The sequence below is a fragment of the Acomys minous genome (genome assembly GCF_964271855.1).
Source record: "Acomys minous genome assembly, chromosome: 13".
Classification (NCBI taxonomy): domain Eukaryota; kingdom Metazoa; phylum Chordata; class Mammalia; order Rodentia; family Muridae; genus Acomys; species Acomys minous.
In genome coordinates this window covers 80,410,487-80,419,132 of record NC_140495.1, presented here as the reverse complement: position 1 = coordinate 80,419,132, position 8,646 = coordinate 80,410,487, and positions in this window count along the sequence as shown.

Genomic DNA, 8,646 nt, shown 5'->3' with positions numbered 1-8,646 from the left:
GTGATGGTGTACAGATTTAATCTCAGCAGAGGCAAGCCAATCTCTATGAGTCCAAGGTCAGCCTGGCCTACATAGTGAGACCCAGATGCCAGCCTGGTCTATATAGTGAGACTCTGTCTCAAAAATAAATAAATAAATAGTATCCATAGTTCATCTTTTTTTTTTCTAAAATTATTTTTATTTGATGTCTATGACTGTTTGCCAGCATGTGTGTATGTACCCCACATGTGTATGTACCTCATATGTGTGCCTGGTGTCTGTGGAGTTCAGAAGAGGGCGTCAGATCCCTGGACCTGGAGTGAAACTGCTGTGAGCTGCCTTGTAGATGCTGTGAATCAAACTCAGGCCCTCTACTGAGCCATATCTCTAGCCCTCTAGCTCCATTTAAAAATAAGTAAGTAAGTAAATAAGTAAGTAACTTGCCAGGCAAGGTGGCACAGATCTGTAATCCCAGCACTCGGGGAGGCAGAGGCAGGCAGATTTCTGTGAGTTCGAGGCCAGCCTGGTCTACAAAGAGAATCCAAGACAGCCTAAGCTACACAGAAAAATCCTATCTCAAGCAAACACACAAACAAAAAACAAAAAAGAAAGAAAGAAAACTGCCTCAGTAACTTCAGAGAGTTTGTAATGAAGGCAGTCCATAGCTGAGTTATCGGAAGTTACCTTGAGCCCTTCCTAATAGCCACTTCCTGACCCCCTCAGCATGTGACCCAATATCTTTGTGACGTTAGGTAAATCTTTTGCAACGCAGAAGCAGACCCTGCTCCCCACCAGTGAAAAGGCTAAGCCTGTGGCCAGAAAGCATCTGGGCCCTAGAGCAGAGACTTCCACTCTTGGCAGTGACCCGCCTAACTGCGCTTTCCACCAGTGTATGTTCACGGTGTCTTGATGTTCAGCTTTGCCTGTTATACTATTATAAAACTGCATGGAGGTGCCGGGCAGATGGCTCAGCTGCCGGGAACACCTGCCGGGAACACCTGCTGTGCGTGTAGAAGACCTGGATTCGGTTTCCAGCACCCCCGTGGCAACTTAGAACCATCCTTAACTCTGATCCCAGGAGATCTGGCTCCCTCTTGCTGGCTTTTGAAGGAAGTAGGTATACATAGGGTGCACACACATGCATAAAGGCAAAACATCCATAAACAAGAAAATAAATAAATGAATCTCTTTTGTAAAAGCGCATGGAGGGGCCAGAGAGCTGGTTCTGCAGTTATGAACACTGGCTGCTGTTCCAGAGGTCCTGAGTTCAATTCCCAGCATGCTCATGGCACCTTACCACTGTTTGTAACTCCAGGACCGGGGACCTTTGCACAGACTTGCAGGTAGAACATCAATGGACACAAAAGTAAATAAATCCTTTTTTAAAACTGCATGGAAACATTAACGCTTTAAAACATGGGATTTGAGATAACCTTGTACGGGCACCTAAACAATGGCTCCCAAGTAAACTCTGTCTTGTACCCTGTGAGGTGAGAATTGTATTTCTTCATAGCTCACTGCAGGCAGACAGCAGGTGGTCAGGGATGTGAGGAAAGCAGTTATGTCTGTTTTGTTTCTCATGCAGCCTATGCTGATCTCAAACCCACTGTGGAGCTTGAACCTCGGAACCTTGAATTATTTGTCTTCCTGACTACTTCCCATGTGCCGGAATTCCAGGTGTGAGCCATCATGCCTGTCTTTGGGGTTTTAAATCGCTGGTCTTTTCCCTCTATGGCGCCTGTCTGTCTTGAGTTGCTCACGTCGCTACCCTAACACACGTATATTGTTTTATTTTAAAATATCCTCTTACTTAACATTCATAGTTTTAATTCCTCTTAGTTTTTTGTTTGTTTGTTTGTTTTTTTAGCATAAAAAGGAAATGGCTTTTTTTTTCTAAATAATTAAAGATATTCTCTTGGCTTTTGTTAGTCTCTCAGTTGGGTGACTCCAAGATGTGCTAAATATGCCTATGCCTTTGGGATGCTCTGGCAAGATTCCCACCTATATTCACCCTTGGGCATTCTTAAGCAGTGAGTCCCCAAAAAAGGGGAGGAAAAATAAGGCGAGAAAGGTTGCCAAATGCTATAAAAAGAATAACTTGAAAAAACGGCTCACAGAGAAATAAATAGAATAAATCATTCTACTACAGGAGATGGGAAGCCATAAAGTTAGATGCTAAAATGAAGGTAAAAACTTTGCCCAGCCAGGCATGGTGGCACATGCCTTTAATCGCAGCACTGGGGAGACAGAACAGGCAGGTCTGTAGAACGGTACCAGGGCAGTCAGGGCTATGTAGGGACCCTGTTTCAAAAACATCAAGGAAAAAAAAGCTTATCTAGAGAGATGGGAAATAACAAAGAATGTTTGTCATTTGTTCGGTGTTGTTTCAGATTTAGGTATATGGGTGCTTTACCAGCAGCAATGTCGGTGCATAAGATACATGCAGTACCCAAGGAGGCCAGAAGAGGGCATTAAATCCTCTAGAACTAGTGTACTTATTTTATTTTTTTTTTTAAATTTTCTACCTTTCTTCTCCCATATACTACATCTTGACTTCAGTTTCCTCCACCTCCCCTCCCCCCAGTCTCTCCCCAGAACCTCTCTTCTCCCTCCGATTCATCTTTTCTCTGCCTCCCACAGCAAGACCAGGCCAAACCATCACACCAAGGCTGGGTGAAGCAACCCGGTAGAAGGGGGTCCCACAAACAGGCAAAAGAATTTGAGGTGGCTCCTGCACCCGCTGTTAGGATTCCCACAAGAACACCAAGCTACACAACCATAACATGTACGCAGAGGACCTAGGTCAGACCCCCCACAGGCTCCCTGAGCTCTGTGAGCCCCCATGAGCCCCAGTCAGTTGATTCTGAGTGCTGTGTTCAGTGTGATGTGCCTGACACCTCTGGTTCCTCTCTGCAGGACTCCCAAGCTCTACCTAATGTTTGGCTGTAGGATTCCAGATCTGCTCCCATCAGTTGTTGGATGAAGTCTTCTCCTCTCATTTTTAACATATGTATTTTATGTGTATATTTTTATTGAAAATAGATTTTTCTCTCATACAGTACATCCTGACCACAGTTTCCCCTCCCTCCACTCCTCCCAGTTTCTCCCACTACCCTCTCTGCCCACCCCTACCCCCCCTCGCCCCCATCCCCCACATTCCCTGAATCCACTCGGTCTCGATCTCCCATCAGAAAAGATCAGGCCTCCAAGTGAGAATAATGAAACACAGCAAAACAGAACAGAATAAGGCGAGGCAAAAGCCCTCACACCAAAGCTGGACAAGGAAGCCGAACAGGAGGAAAAGAGTCCCAGGAGCAGGCAAAAGAGTCGGTCAGAGACACACCTGCTCTCACAGTTAGGAGTCCTACAGGCATACCAAGCTACCTGCCATAGCACACATGCAGAGGACGTGGCGCAGAGCCAGGCAGGCCCTGTGCATGCAGCCTCAGTCTCTGTGAGCCCTTGTGTGCTCGCTTAGTTGATTCAGGGGGGCGGTATCCTCCTGGTACCCTCCATCTTCTCTGAATCCTCGGATCCTTCCACTCTCTCTTCCAAGGAGTTGCCAGAGCTCTGAGGGGAGGGACCCAATCAAGATCCCCCAACTTAGAATCTATGCATAATGTCTGCTGTGGGTCTGTGCACCCTCTCCCCCCTGCTGCTGGAGGATGCCTCTGATGATGATGGAACAAGGCACCAGTCTATGAGCATAGCAGAATATCATTAGGAATCATTTCATTCTTTGTTTGTTTGTTTTTTGTTTCTTTTTCTTTCTTGACCAGCCGTGTTTGGGTCTACCCTAGGCTTCTAGGCCGCCCAGTCTCCGACTCCTGGCCTTCCAGGCAGTGTTGGTCACGAGCACCCTCTCTTGGTGTGGGACTCAAGTTAAGCCTGACATTGCTTGGCCACTCCCACAACTTCTGCACCACATCTAGCAGGTTGTTGGTCAAAGGTTTTAAGGCTAGGCCGGTGTCGGTGTTTCTCTTTCAGTAGTCGGGAGAGTGCCCTCTTGCACAAGAGACTTAGAATGCAGGCCCCATTGCAGGCACCAGCGGGGAACTGCACAGATGTCCTCAATAACGGAACCAGCTGTCAATGTGCTGAGATCAACATTTAAATTTTTTTCCTCTCTGCCCCCTCTCTCCCCCCCCTCTCTCTCTCAGTTTTTTTTCAAAATAGTGTTTCGCTTTGCAGCCTTGTCGGTCCTGGACTCACTTTGTAGACCAGGCTGGCCTCAAACTTGCAGAGAACCACCTGTCTCTGCCTCCCAGAGTGCTGGGATTACAGGCATGTACTACCTTGCCTGGCTCCAAAATTTAAATTTTATATTTGGTTTTTCTTATATTGGGATTTCTCTCTCTCTCTCTCTCTCTCTCTCTCTCTCTCTCTCTCTCTCTCTCTCTCTCTCTGTGTGTGTGTGTGTGTGTGTGTGTCTGTGTGTGTGTGTCTGTCTGTCTGTGTCTGTGTGTGTGTGTGTGTGTGTGTGTGTGTGTGTGTGTGTGTGTGTCATCCTAAGAATCAAATTCAGGTTCTCAAGTTTAGCAGAAAGTGCCTTTACCTGCAGAGCCATTGCTTTGGATGGAATTGGCGATAATGGAAAAGAACAAATTAGAGATTTGATTTGAAAGGGAAAGTTGTTGAAATAAGGATTTACTGAGCAAACAGGAAAACTGGTCAGAGGAGGGTGTCAGGGAGTGATCCAAAGACACCAGGGAAGGATAAAGCGAAGTCGAGTGGTGGAAGATTAAGCTGCAGGGCTGGAGGGCTGGCTTGCAGCTACCGGCACTGGCTGGTTTTCTCCGGGGACGTGGGTTCAATTTCCTGAACCCACATGGCTGCTCACAACTGTCGGTAATCCAGTCCCAAAGGATCTGATGTCTCTTCTGACCCTACAGATACTGCATCCACATGATACTCATAATACCTGCACTCAGACACATAAAATAAACTATTTCTTAAAGAAAACTTAAGAGATAAGGAAGCAAGAAACAGGAATAGTAACGTTTCCTCAAGAAAGTCCCTATGGGAAGAAAATATGAGTAATGTATAGAACTATTTCAAAATGACACTGAGAACTTCTCAAAATCAAAGTAACATATAAGACATTAGTTGGGTGTCTTCTGAGATCCAAACACAATGAGTAGTTGGATACTTCACATTTAAGACATTGTATCATTTTCAAAGAAAAATCATAAAAATGCCCCGAAGAGATAAAATAGATCAGTCAAAGGAAAAAAAAACATACCAATGTTTGACTTTTCCATAGGAACAGACAGGACATTGACAATGTGATAATATGCTCCAAAACTGAAAGAAAGATAACTTTAGGTATTAAGATGTTGATACAAATTTTAAAGTCATGGTGAAAAGTGTTAAGATTGAGAGTCCAAGATGAAAATATGTAAAGGCTATAGCAGGGCTAAAAAGGAATGGCCCTGTGGGCAAAGTGCTTGCATACAAGCATGAGGACCCAAGTTCAAATCCCCAGTAAAGAGCCAAGGGCAGGGGCACCACCTATACTTCCAGCACAGGGTACACAGAAATAGGTGGAGCCTGGGAGCTTGCTGGCCAGCCAGTCTAGTTGGACAAAGGAGCTGCAGGTGAAAAGAGAGACTCCGTCTCCAGAAGCACGGTGCTAGGCTAGAGAGATGGCTCTGTAATAAAGGAGCACTTGCTGCTGTTCCAGATGGCAGCGTTTGATTCCCAGCACCAGGCAGCTCACGACTGCCTCTAACTATGGCTCCAGGGGATCCCATGCCTTCTTCTGGCCTCTGTGAGTACCAGAACACACACACACACACACACACACACACACACACACACACACAAAGTGGCATCAACCTTTATCCTCTACACCCATGCCGGCACACCCTTCTGTGCTGTCACACTACATAAATAATAAGTACTTTAAGTGCTGTCTCAGCATCTAAATTAACAACTAAAGTTTCGTCCAATCCATCTTTATCCTATTGCCGATACCCTTTGTGTTTCTGTGTTATATGTGTGAACTTGATGAGAATAGAAGATAGGCATTGGCTGGGCAGTTTAAGGGCAGAGACCCAAGGCCAACATCCTTGATTCTTGGCCTAAAATGCCAGAAAAGAACCGCCCTCGCCTTGCTGTTCAATACTGTGAGATACACCATGACCAAAACCAACCTAGGGAGGAAAGGGCTTAATTGGCTTACAGGTTTACAGACCTCCTCGACGGAGAGAGCCAAGGCAGGGACCCAGAGGGAGGAACTGAGGCAGAACCTGTGGAGGAATGCTGCTTACCGGCTTGCTCCCCGTGGCCTGCTCGGTTTGTTGTCTTATACCACTGAGGACCACCTTCCCAGGGCTAGCACTGTTCACGGTTGCCTAAGCCTTTCTACATCAGTCATCGTTTTTAAAAATGTCACAGATTTGCCCATAAGCCAATCGGATGGAAGCAATCCTCAACTGGTGTTTTCTTTTCCCAGGTGACTGTAGTTTGTGTCAAGTTGACAAAAAAATTAACCAGCACCTGTGTGTGTGTGTGTGTGTGTGTGTGTGTGTGTGTGTGTGTGTGTATTATGTTCTGGTGCCTGTAGAATTCAGAAGAGAGTATTAGAAATCCTGGTACTGGAGTTACTTGTGACCCACCCAACATGGGTGCCTGGAACCGAACCTGGGTCCTCTGGAAAAACAGCAAGCACTTTTAGCCACTGAGCCATCCTGCCAGTCCCCTTAACATCTTCATTAGTAAAAATATGAACCCCAAGAGGGAACCCTGATTTCCCAAGTAATATGTGGTAGCCCAGGTGGGAGTCCCCAACATTTTCAGAAACTGTTTTAAATAATGAAGATTTATATTCAACCACATACAACTCAAAATCAAGTGTGCTGACATCAATACCCTTGTGCTATTGTGCTTATGTACATGAAAATTTTTGAAGAATGCACAAAAGTAGAGAGAATCATACATCTAATGCCTTGAATACCACTTTGTTGTATTTGATCTCACACGTCCTAGATTTTCTTTTATTAATACTTCTAACTTATCCTTTAAAATTTCATATATACATATACGGAATGTATCTTAACCACATCCACTCCCTCCTTGCCACACCCCAAGCCCTTTTCACACATGTCCTTTGCTCTTTATTTTTTATTGTGGTCCACTGAGTCTAATCAGTACCACCCCTGTTGCGGGAGCCATCTGCTAGAACATGGACAACCTGCCCTTCAGTTCTAAGGACAAATGACTTCCTCTCCCCTGTTCAGCCCTACTTAGCTGACCTGTATCAAACTTCAGAAGTCTGAAGCCATTGTCAACATATTTAAACATGGTATAATTTGGAAAAATGTTTCCTGATGGAACACAATCGTTGGTGCACAAAGAGGCATAATTACATCAAAACTCAACTCAGAGTACATGTTATTTCTTCCAGGAAGATGGGTCCTAGAGACAGCCTACATGTATTGGCTTAAGGGCCTAGGGAAGGATCTGGCATGGCCTTGGTCATACAGATAGGGTAGAGGCCACTGGCTATACAGATAATGTAAGAATCATTTAGACTTTTAGCCAGCCTGGGTTCTGGTTGTGGATGCTTAATATGGCCTGGCCCGACAGATAACGCAGATCACCAGGCTTTTAATCGCCTTCAATTCTCAGCCTTCTGGGTGGAAAAACAGCTTATACATCCTTTCCTTTAGAAAGACAATCCTGCATGCTTAATATTTCTGGTTTCATTAGTGATCTGTGGGCACAAAACCTTCACATTCCCAGTCCATAGATGGTGCTGCGTACTTCCTGTAGATGCACAGGAAGTACACTCTCTGCTTGTCTAGTAGTGTTCAGGAAAGAAAGCTTAGATGCTGAAATCCTACAAACTCCTTTGGGTATAAACTCTAAAGGAAGGAACGCGTGGTTCTAGAAGACAGCATGATGGAGATGTTCACTGTAGAACTGTTTGCAATGTGCAGATGACAGGGCGAAACAGCACACGGACCCTGGCTTCCAATTGATTCCTCTGGTAGACAGCATGTGTGTAGTGGAGTGTGTGTCAGCACTGGAAAAGAGTGACCTGGAATCTATGAATGAGAGAAATATATGGGGGAAAGTGCATCACGTTATTTTATAGAAGTTAAAGATACAGACACAGGGCCTGGACTCATGGCCCAGTGGTCAAGAGAACTCACTGCGCTTACAGAGGACTGGAGTTCAGTTCCCAGCATCTCACAACTGCCTGCGACTCCAGCTCCAGGGAATCTGATGCCCTCTTCTGGCACAGCATTCATGTACACACCCCTACACACACACACACACACACACACACACACACACACACACACACACACACACACTCAAAAATAAATACAATCACAAGGGGAGAAATTCCTCTTTTTGTGAGATTTCAGTCAAATTCAGGATTACATATCAAATACATGGGAGTCGTAGCCTAGGTTTAAAGAAATCAAGTAGAAATTAAAAAATGAGAATGAAAAAGGATAAATGGCGCAAAAGTGTTATATGCACAGATAAATGACAGCCATATGGTGTGAGCTAAAATATCTGTGAACAAACTCCTATATCTTATTCTCCCCCCACCCCCAACAGAGAGAGAGAGGATGGGGAGGAGAGGGAGAGAGAGAGAGAGAGGGAGGGAGGGAGAAAAAAATGCGCTCTCTCTCTCTCTCTCTCTTTTTT